General features: G+C 47.0%; 1 protein-coding gene and 1 non-coding gene across 2 annotated transcripts in view; one reads left to right on the plus strand and one right to left on the minus strand.

Moving 5' to 3' along the window:
• The window catches only part of NCOR2 (nuclear receptor corepressor 2), a 443,860-nt gene that overhangs the window by 431,352 nt on the left and 1,045 nt on the right, over positions 1-11,463 (minus strand). The gene's annotated exons all lie outside the window — the stretch shown is intronic.
• On the plus strand, positions 5,283-5,353 carry TRNAG-GCC. The gene has a single exon. It is a non-coding gene; the product is annotated as a tRNA-Gly (tRNA).

Raw genomic sequence — 11,463 nt, forward strand, 5'->3', positions numbered from 1 at the left:
CCCGGAATTCACATCGCCCTACACTGCTTGCCTGGAAGCTTCTCCATTAGATTGTCAGCTCCTCAAGGGCAGGGATCATCATGTCTACTAACTATTTTACTCCCTCCCAAGTGCTTAGTGCACAGAGCAGGCACTCACTAAACACTATCGATTGACTGAATAACTGCAGAGGTTATCTGAGGCAAGCAAGGTTTGTTCCTAGGGTGGTAAATCCTCCCAAGATGAAAGAACGAATCTCAGCACAAGACTCTTACTGCGCCGGCTCAAACAGCTCTGATTCGTCAGAGGAAGAAAGCTTTGACCACCTTCAAATATCTCTTCCTTTTCTCTCTCTCTCTCTCTCTCTCTCTCTCTCTCTCTCTCTCTCTCTCTCGCGCTCCCCAAGAACCAAAAAGGTACCCAGGGAATGTGCACTTGACAGCTGTGAGTTCCTTTTGCCTCTGGAAATGGCTTAATATATCGCAGAATCAAAACAAGACTGCACAGGGCACTAGTGACTTGGAAATAAAGCTGAGGTTTGACATGAATCCTGCTTTGCTGAGAATACACACACACACACACACACACACACACACTCTCTCTCTCTCTCTCTCTCTCTCTCTCTCTCTCTCTCGTTCTGAAGCTTAAAGGTCAACCAGTCGGGCTCTTCCTAGACATCACAAGTCCAACGGGAAGCTCCAACCATATAACCTCAGTTTCCCCAAGAGGGGCAATCCCAAAACATAAACAGAAGCACCCATCACCAAGGGCACTGCAGGGATACGTTCAGGGTTGTGTTTTTTTCCACCACTCCTCCCCCTCCAGTGACTCATCGGAGTCAGTTGGAGACGGGAATACAATGCAAAGTCAAACTCAGGCCAGGGTAGTTCAGAGAGGCAGAGGAAGGGCCCCGAGTGGCTGGCTGCCACTTGGGAAATGCACACTTAGCAATGTTCTGACAGGGCCACTAATTTAACAGTGAAAATGCTCTGACAAAACCCTGCCAAGGGTCCGCCCAAGCTTTCTGAAGGTTTGGGAGGGGTTGCTTGTGGGCAAATATTTTGCAAAATTACAGATAATGTGGGATTTAACAAGACAGAAGACCACATGTTTCAGACCCGCCTCCTCCCTGCTGTCCATGAAACCGTTCACTTTATCTCCACTGCCTCCAAAACCTTATTAAAAGTTTATATCCAAAAGTGCTTCTCCACGTCCCTCCTCCCTCCCCGGGGGACTATCTTGGATTCCTGTTCACTGAGCTGAATGGGGCCCATCTGTAGGCCTCCAGATGTTTTTTCCAGGCAGGCACGCCACATCCCTTCCCACCCCAAGCCAGCCAGGTTTTGAACCTAGTGACTGACTTCCCACGTGCTGCCTTCTCAATCAGATATTTCTTGAATGCTTACTGTGTGCAATTCATTCATTCATTCAATCGTATTTATTGAGCACTTACTGTGTGCAGAGCACTGTACTAAGCGCTTGGGAAGTACAAGTTGGCAACCTATAGAGATGGTCCCTACCCAACAGTGGGCTCACAGTCTAGAAGGGGGAGACACATAACAAAACAAAACATTTTAACAAAATAAAATAAATAGAATAAATATGTATAAATAAATAGAATAGAATAAATACGTACAAACATATACATATATACAGGTGCTGTGGGGAGGGGAAGGAGGTAAGGTGGGGGGATGGGGAGGGGGAAGAGGGGAAGAAGAAGGAGGGGGCTCAGTACGGGAAGGCCTCCTGGAGGAGGTGAGCTCTCAGTAGGGCTTTGAAGGGAGGAAGAGAGCTAGCTTGGCGGACGTGCGGAGGGAGGGCATTCCAGGACAGGAGGATGACGTGGGCCGGGGGTCGACGGCGGGACAGGCGAGAACGAGGTACAGTGAGGAGATTAGCGGCAGAGGAGCGGAGGGTGCGGGCTGGGCTGGAGAAGGAGAGAAGGGAGGTGAGGTAGGAGGGGGGTGAGGTGATGGAGAGCCTTGAAGCCGAGGGTGAGGAGTTGTGCAATGTACTGTACCAAGAGCTTGGGAGAATACAAGAGTTGGTAGGCATATTCCCTGCCCATTACAAGCTTACAATCTAGAGGGCAATGTAATTTCTTTAACCTTCCTGCCATGTGACCTGGGCCCCCTCACTGACCTCCTCTCAGTGGACCCACCTATAGCCTAGCGCCCTTGTGAGAAGGAGGCTGAGGTTCGAGCACCTATATAGGGGGTCTTTTAGACCGTGAGCCTAACCTAAATAGTCTTTTAGACTGTGAGCCCACTGTTGGGTAGGGACTGTCTCTATATGTTGCCAATTTGTACTTCCCAAGCGCTTAGTACAGTGCTCTGCACACAGTAAGCGCTCAATAAATACGATTGATGATGATATAGGGGCATGGAAGATGGAACTTTCCAGGTTAAGCTCTTGGGACACAGGCCACACAAACAGCAAGCGAAATCAACCCTTCTACCTTTGGATATGGCTAAAATGACCAAAACCAGTTTAGAACAGAGTGAGGGCCCGCTGATAGCATCAATGTTTGGAGTAAAGTAGAAGAATGCAAGCTCTGAGGCCAAATTTCATTCTCGGAGACAGAAAATTGTTCAGTAATAGTCGTTTTCCATTAGAGCACACATACTGGATTTAGCTGTACACATCTTTTTAAAAATGCCATTAAGTCAGATGGCAAGATAAAGGCAAAATGGACACCAGGCTCTACATGAGAGAGAAACCTCATTTCTCTCTCCCAGGAAAATGAAGCCTTATGTTTCTCAAAACACTCACAGCCCTACACCCAAAACGGTGCCAAAGGGACACAGCAACAAGCCAGAGTCAGTGTCAACCAAGTTAGTATAGCACTTCCCAATTTCCAACCAGTTTATATTGGAAGATCTCTTAGCATTTCAGAACCACTAAAACTGGCACTTCAAGTCCACATTATACCAGCATTATCTCCACAGCAAGGAGGGTCATACCAGGAGCAGCATGGCCAAGGGAAAGAACACAGAGCTGGGAGTCAGGAGACCCGGGTTCTACTTCCAGCCCCGCCATCTGCCTACTATGCGACAGGCAATCACTTAACTCCCTCAAAACCGTAAGCTCCTTATGGGCAGGGAACATGTCTACTAACTCTATTTTTGTACTCTCCCAAGGACTTGGAACAGCACATGACAGTACACATTCAATAAATACAATTGACTGATTCTCTGCTCCTCACTTGCCTCATCTGTAAAATGGGGATTCAATACCTGTTCTCCCTGTCCCTTAGACTGGGCACCCCATGTGGGACAGGGTCTGTGTCAGATCTGATTATAGTGTTCTACACATAAAACTGCTTATCAAACACCAGTATCACTACTATTAAGGGCAGCCACAGCAATCTATTTTGTCCTCTGTCTTCTCACAGGAACAAGTAGAAATACTGACCCCAGAAGGGCCCAAAGGGGGAAATAACCTCTATGAAAGCATACAAGCTTCAGTCTCATGGGAAGAGACTGCAGGTTATCTGGCTTTCCACCTGCTGCAGGAAAAGTCTAAAGGTTACTTCCCCCTTTGGATTCATGACAGTAAACACAGCAAGTGACCTCTAGTAGGGAGGAACTACCACTAGCAACAAAGCTGATAAGGCACAGGTTAAAAGAAAATTGCTCCTGTCCCTGGAAAGGGTTGGGAGCAGGGGGAGGGTGAGAAAGACAAACAGAGTTGGGGGGAGGGGGGAGGCAGGGGAGAGGAAGAGGAGGGAAAAAAAATCTGAGCCAACAAACTTCCCATGCTTGACTCTCAAAGAGAGGGAGGAGCCTGGGACCACAGGACTAAAAGGATTCGACTTGGGTAAGGGAAATCCATTCAGGGAAGGGAGGGGAGGAGAAGAACATAAGAGGAGAAGGGGGAAACCTTGACAGCCCTTGCGGGCCCAGGGAAGAAAAAAAAACCACACATACACACATATCCAACAGAGAATAATAAATCTGATCTGAGGTCATTAAATCGAAGGAAATAATTTTTGGGAAAAACATTATCGGAAAACCTGACTCAGGAAAACGATCTCATACTAAAATCAGCAAAACAGAAACCGACACAGAGAGGTCAGACAAACCCCGGAGAGAAGGGCTGGACTGGGCATTCTATGGACAGCCTTTGGGGCTACACTGTTAAAATGGAGAAAGAAAATGTAGGAGGGAGGTGGGGGTGGGGAGGTGGTAATAGCCATTAATCATGATGCCTTAGATCTGGTGGAACGCAAAATGGCAAGAGCGATTAAAGGAAGTGAAGCAACGTGGCCTACTCAAAAAAAGCAAGGGCCTGGGCGTCGGAGGACCTGGGTTCTAATCCCTGCTCCACCCTGCTCTGCTAGCTGATCACAGGCAAGTCACTTAACTTCTCTGTGCTTCAAGTCCCTCATTTGCAAAAAATCAATGATATTTATTGAGCGTTTACTATGTGCTCAGCCCTGTACTAAGCACTTGGAAGAGTACAACAGAATTAGCAGACACATTCTCTACCCAAAGAGAGTTTATGGGAGATTCAAAACCTGTTCTCCCTCCTACTTAGACGGTGAGCTCCATTTGGGACTTGCATCTACCCAATAATTTGGTACAGTGTTCAGCACACATAGTAAGCGCTTAACAAATATCACAATTTTTAATAAGAAACAGAAATGAACAGAAATGCCAGTCAGGGCCGGAGCGGTCAGCATTCCTAGAGGTCAAAACATCTTCAGTGGCTGACGCCTGGGAGAGCCATTTGAAAAGAAGGGGATTCAAAATGAAGCACGGAAGGAGGTGTCTGTTCTGATGTAGGTCTCTCCCCTTTGCCCTTCTCCAGTCCATTCTGATTCAAAATTGAAGGAGTTTCTCGGGGCTACATTTCAAATTGGATACCGCATTAATTGAATCTTAATTGAATCCTAGGCCTGAGAGAAAGCTTGAAAGGTCATTTCCTTGCCTCCAGCTAGGACTGCACTCAACCCACTCCCACATGACTGGTCTCTTCTTTCCTTTTAAAAATTTAAAAAAAAAAAACTTTCTGGAGAAAGAGACTTCTCAATTTGTAGGACCATGATCTTGTTCTTCTTAATGCCTCATTTGCAACCTACATCATTTCAACCCATTCCCTCTTACCCCATTCTCAGCATACATGGAAAAAGGCCACTCACTCTTGATGCAGGAACTGGATGGTGCACTTTGCCTGAACATGCCAAAAATCAATCGTATCTACTGGGCATTAATTGTACTCTCTCAAGCACTTAGTTCATTGTTCTGCACACAGTAAGATTTCAATAAATAACACTGATCAATTAACTGGTGGTTCAGCAGGCATTGGTGGTTCAGTGGTAGAATTCTCGCCTGCCACGTGGGAGGCCCGGGTTCAATTACCAGTCAATGCAAGCCTATTTTTATCCCCCCCCCACCCCCGGGCCCTACCTCCTTCCCCTCCCCACAGCACTTGTACATATTTGTACAGATTTATTACTCTATTTATTTTACTTGTACATATTTACTACTCTATTTTGTTAATGATGTGCATATAGCTATAATTTTATTTATTCTGACGATTTTAACACCTGTCTACATGTTTCGTTGTCTGTCTCCCCCTTTTAGACTGTGAGCCCATTGTTGGGTAGGGACCGTCTCTATATGTTGCCAACCTGTACTTCCCAAATGCTTAGCAGAGTGCTCGGCACACAGTTAGCGCTCAATACGATTGAATGAACTGGGCAACTTCTGTTTGCAGAGCACTGTACTAAGTGCTTGACAGAGTGCAATAGATTTAGAAGACATGGTCCCTGCCCTCAAGGAGCTTACAATCTAGCAGGGGAAGACAGACACAATGTAAACTGGGTCTAGAATGAAGAACAGCATCTACAGTAGCATTTATGGAGCACTTACTGTGTGCAGAGCACTGTACTAAGTACCTGGGAGAGTACGAGACAGAGTTGGTAGACACGTTCCCTGCCCACAATGGAAAAAAAGAATGGAATGATGGGTACATGGATGCGAGAGTATTTAACCAAAAACCACCAGCCCATCCTTTAGGCAAGAGACATTTCTCATTACTGCTGCTCAGCACAACCTTTCGTTTCCCAAAAGTGATCCTGGACATGGAAGTTGTATTCTTACGTGCACCTGGGGATATTGCCATTAAAGTCCTTAGTAACAATACTTCCTTTTAGGCACCAATTAAATGTCAAAAAAACAAACAAACCCCAAGATCAACTCTGTAACAAAAATAACATTGGTGGAATTTCTTAAGTGTTTACGGTGTGCCAAGCGCTGGGGTAGATACAATACAAGCAGATCAAGTGCAGTCCCTATCCCACATGGGGCTTCCTGTCTAAGATGGAGGGAGAATGTGTATTTAATACTCATTTTACAGTTGAGAAAACTGAGGCACAGTGAAGTGACCTAAGATCACACAGCAAGCAAGGGGCAGAGTCAGAATTAGAACTCAGGTCCCCTGACTCCCAGCCCTGTGCTCTGTCCACCATGCTGCTTCTCAGAGTGTAATCGGAAAGGGATGTGTCCAGCAAAAAAACTGGTCTCCTTGAAAATGGTTCCAATTTTACCTCTGAATCCACCTCCAGGAACAGAAGGACTTGTGCCAATAAGGACCTGGGGGTCAAGAGGCTTCGGTTGTGTCTCTGGCTCCCCCAAAACCTGCTAGGTAACAGCTCCATGTCCCAGTTTCCCCTCTCCTACTAAACCATTCACTCAAGAAGATTTAATCCAGAAAGATTAGATGTTTTAACCCACTCAATCCTGTCTCTTTCTCCCCCTTATTCTCTTAGCCCTTTGGCCTTTTCCCCATTTGGTAATACACAAATCCACCCCCAAAACGTCTGCAGCACATGCTCTTCTGGAAGAAAAGAAAAAAAGAAGAGAGAACCCCACCAAGGAGAAGGGAAGGTTAACACTAAGACACAAGTCAGTCGGGAACTCTCAGTCCAGTTTCAAATTATCTTAAAAGCCCCAAAGGCAGCCTTGGAGAAGAACCTGTTCTAAGTGCTCACTCAGTCCCATCAATGAGGAAAGGAGAACAAAACCAGTGCTCTCCCTCAGAGGGCTTTTGTGAGGGTTAATTAATGTTTGTCGAGCTTTCTGAAATCTTTAGTTGGAAGTATTATTATTATTAACTGAGTGAAAAGAATGGATTACACAAAATAAATACTCCCTGCATATCAAACATACGCAAGGAAAATGTAGAGTTCAGCAGGCTAAGAGGGTGCCATCTATTACCCGCAGCCTGACAGCCACATTAGCATTTATATGGATTTATCAATAATATCGATCATCAGTATGTAAATAGTTAAACGGGAGAGCTCAACACCCACGGTCTCTCCATCAAGGTTACAGCATCTCCCTTGGATGCGCAAGCTCCTTCCCAAAATGACTGACCAGATCCTCACTCCCTGCCTCTCCTGCACCTCTTCTCTCAGCCACCCTCCTAGCCTCACAATTGGAACCAACAGTGCTAGAAGCCACAAGGACCAACACCCAGACCATGAGATTGACACACTACATCTTAAGGGGCCAGGGAGGAGCCGGGATAGAGAGAGTACTGGGGAAAAAAAAACAAACACCCCAGGCAAAAGGGAGGTTGAACCATAGCACTCCAGACTCCAGGACAACACAATGAGGTCAGGGTTCTGAGCCAGCCAGTTTTTAATCCTGATTCAATTTCTCACTCTCTGTGAGCAATATATCTCTGGGCCTCAATTATTCTGTTAAATGACAAGAATGAATGACTCCTGCCCACTTTCCTTACGTTACAGGATAAAACTGTTATTATTATTACTACTGCCATATTTAATTAGCACTTACTATTTACCAAAGTATAGTGCTAAGCACTGGGGAAGTTGCACGACAAAATCAGATACAGTCCTTCTCCCACAAGGGGCTCACGTTCTAAAAGGTGGGAGAGCAGCTATTCTTGGTACAGGTACAGATATAGGATTAAGTGAGGTGAAGATGCAGTTATTGAAGGGAAAGAGCTGTTAATTTAACAAATTGGTGTTCTGAGGCCCTGCTCCACCCCTGACCTGGTTAGTAAACCACTTCATCCTACCCTCACCTCAGTTTCCCTCCCTCAAATCTGATCATTCATACCTTATTCAGATGGGGCTGCTCAAGAGTTACACTGAAAGCTCCCTCTAGGCTGTAAGCTTGTCGTGGGCAGGGAATGTCTACCAATTCCATTATATTGCTACACTGTACTCTACCAAGCACTTAGTACAGTGCTCCGCACATAGTAAACACTCAATAATCCCACTGATTGATTGAGATCGGGAAGAGAGAAGCACACACCATTCATTAGAAACATAGGCGCTTCATCAACCCAAAGTATAGCCCCCACCTATCATCAGCTGCACCAGTTTAACAAGGGACAAAGTTACTCCAAGAAGCCCAGACATTATCGGACAGAGCAAACAGAGGGGGAGGGCGAAAAAATCAAATCAATGGTATTAAGTACCTGTGTGCTGAGCATTGCACCAAGTGCTGGGGCAAATAAAGTTAAACACATGATCCCCGACACCAGGAGTTTACAATCTAGACAGGGATCCAGACAAAACAACTTAGAAATGAATCAGCACAGGGACTACAGTCCCCTCTTCCTCTCCCTCCCCCCTACAAAAAAAAAAAAAACCCAAAAACATGACACCTATTCTCCCTGGATATATACAACCAGGCTACGGGTGCTCATTTACATGTATCTGCATTCAGACGATGAATCTCACTATTTAAACTCTCTCTTCTTCTAGACTGTAAACCTGGTGTGGCCAGGGATTGCTTTACTTTATTGTTGAATTGTACTTACCAAGCGCTTAGTCCAGTGCTCTGCACACAGTAGTCGCTCAATAAATACGACTGACTGAATGAATGCATGAATGAAAAGGGAGGGTCTGGATCACCACCAGAGGAGGGGCTTAGCCAGCACAGCCTAGATTCATCATTCTTTCTTCCTTCCCTCCGTCCCCCCAACCAAAAAGAAAGAAAAAGAAAAAGAAAAAGAAACACACTCCCCTTTAAGGGAGCGACAAAATACTTCATAAAGCTCTCCCTCCCCCTGGGTTTACTTTCACTACTTTCTCCACACTTTAACCTCCCTCTCGGTCCGTCGGGGACATAAATATTCAGACAGCAACAACTTGCACTAAGACACCCACTTCTGCACATCAAGTAGAATTTATAAAGCACCCATACAGCACTCCAAAAATAAATAAATAAATAAAAGCCCTCAATCCAGACATCACTGTTGGGATCGGGAAAGGAGGCTGTTCCCAGGTACACTGATTTCCCCTCCAGTCCCCTGCCCCCAGTGTACCACGGAGATTAAGGATAAAAGGATTTATTCCACACTCTGCTCTGCCGCCTCCATACACCCCGCTGCCAATTTCCGAAACCCTTCGGCATGCTCACTACCTGCCCTCCTTGCATGCCCTCGGTGAGACTGACAGCGCTGCCCAAATTCATGAATTACTGTCAACAGAAAAACCGTTACCCCCATGGTCGGGCAGGGAGGCTAAACCTGCCATCTGTCTGGAGAAGCGAAGGGGGTGGCACGCAATCCACCAGCAAACTACACAGCTCATGATGATGATGAGAATCATGATGAGAATGATAAATGTTATGCGCTCATTATATGCCAAGCACTGGGCGAAACGCTGGAGTAGATACAACACGATCAGACGGGACAGTCCCTGTCCCGCACGGGGCTCCCACTCTAAAGGGGTGGGAGACGAAGTATTTAATCTCCATTATATATGGGGATTTTTTTTCGGTTAGAAGTCCCGTTCCTAACCAATCCCTTCAAAGAAACAAACTCGATTTGCCCGAAGCCAAGCTACAAGGCCAGAAAATCCTCCCCAAGCAGCGGGGCGAGGGAGTGGAGGGCGCTCCTCACTTTCCCTGCTCTACGTTCTCCAAGTTTCCTTGGGGTTTTTTTTGTTTTGTTTTTCAAAAGCTGTGTTTGGGGTTTGGAAAGACAGCAATCTAATCATCCACCTCGAGCAAAATACCTGCCCCCCTCCCTTCCAGGGAATCAGGGCGGGCCGGCGCCGGGCCCAGACAACAGCCTCGCATCGGGGGCACGCAACTACCTACTGCTTGGCACATAAGTAGGCGCTTAACAAATACCATCATTATTACACACACACACACACACTCTCTCTCTCTCTCTCCGCCCCCCGGGAACCCCATGCCCAGGGAAGATTTCCGTGGGCCCTGGCTGGGAAGTGGTTTTAGGGTTGAGGGTTCCCTGGCCAGGCCTGGGCTGGCCAAGCTCCAGACAGAGTGTGAGCGGGCGAAACGCTTAGTACAGTGCTCTGTACGCGCTCAATCAATACGCCTGAATGAATAAAGTCTCTCTCTGCGGGTGTGCGGGGCCAAATGGCAACAAACACCTCCCCGCACTATGCCCCTGCAGACGTGGTGAGGGAAGTCCCCTGCCCTCGCCACCGCCCCCTCTAATACCGATCATCCATTCATTCGTACTGATTGGGCGCCTACTATGTACAAGGAACTGTACTAAGCGCTTGGAAAGCACAATACAGCACCAAATAGAGGCAATCCCTGCCCGCAACGGGCTCGCATCAATTCGATCGACCTCCCCCCGCATCCCCCTCAAGCCTGTGTGCAGGACGGCTTTCTATCCCGCTCAGTGCTTAGAGCATTCATTCATTCAATCGTATTTATTGAGCGCTTACTGTACTAAGCGCTTGGGAAGTACAAGTTGGCAACATATGGAGACGGTCCCTACCCTACAGCGGGCTCACAGTCTATAAGGGGGAGACAGATAACAAAACATATTAACAAAATAAAGTAAAATAGTAAATATGTACAAGTAAAATAGAGTAATAAAATGTATAAACATATATACAAGTGCTGTGGGGAGGGGAAGGAGGTAAGGCGGGGAGGGGGAGGGGGAGGCGGGTAGAGGAAGGAGGAGGCTCAGTCTGGGAAGGCCTCCTGGAGGAGGTGAGCTCTCAGTAGGGCTTTGAAGAGCAGTCCTTGGCACATAGTAAGCTCTTAAACACCATTATTACAACTATTATTATTATTATTACCGTAGGTTTCCCCACTGCTTCCCCCCAGGACCCCCAAGTGGGGGAGAGCCCCGTGCAGCAGGGGGGAGACCTCGCTTCTGCGTTTCCCACCCCGCCTGATGATGGAGGGGTCAAAGATCAGGGGACCAGAAACCCTGCAACAACAAATCGGCGGTGGAGGGGGGAGGTCCGCGTTGCGGCTCCGGGGAAAGTGCCCGGGCTTGAGAGTCAGAGGTCGTGGGTTCTAATCCCGACTCCGCCACTTGTCAGCTGTGTGACTTTGGGCAAGTCACTTCACTTCTCTGGGCCTCAGTGACCTCATCTATAAAATGGGGGTGAAGAATGTGAGCCTCACGTGGGACAATCTGATCACCTTTTAATAATAACAATTACGGCATCTACTAAGAGCTTACTATGTGCAGAGCACTGTTCTAAGAGCTGGGGCGGTTACAAGG

This window comes from Tachyglossus aculeatus, chromosome 21 (genome assembly GCF_015852505.1).
Source record: "Tachyglossus aculeatus isolate mTacAcu1 chromosome 21, mTacAcu1.pri, whole genome shotgun sequence".
NCBI classification, from domain to species: Eukaryota; Metazoa; Chordata; class Mammalia; order Monotremata; family Tachyglossidae; genus Tachyglossus; species Tachyglossus aculeatus.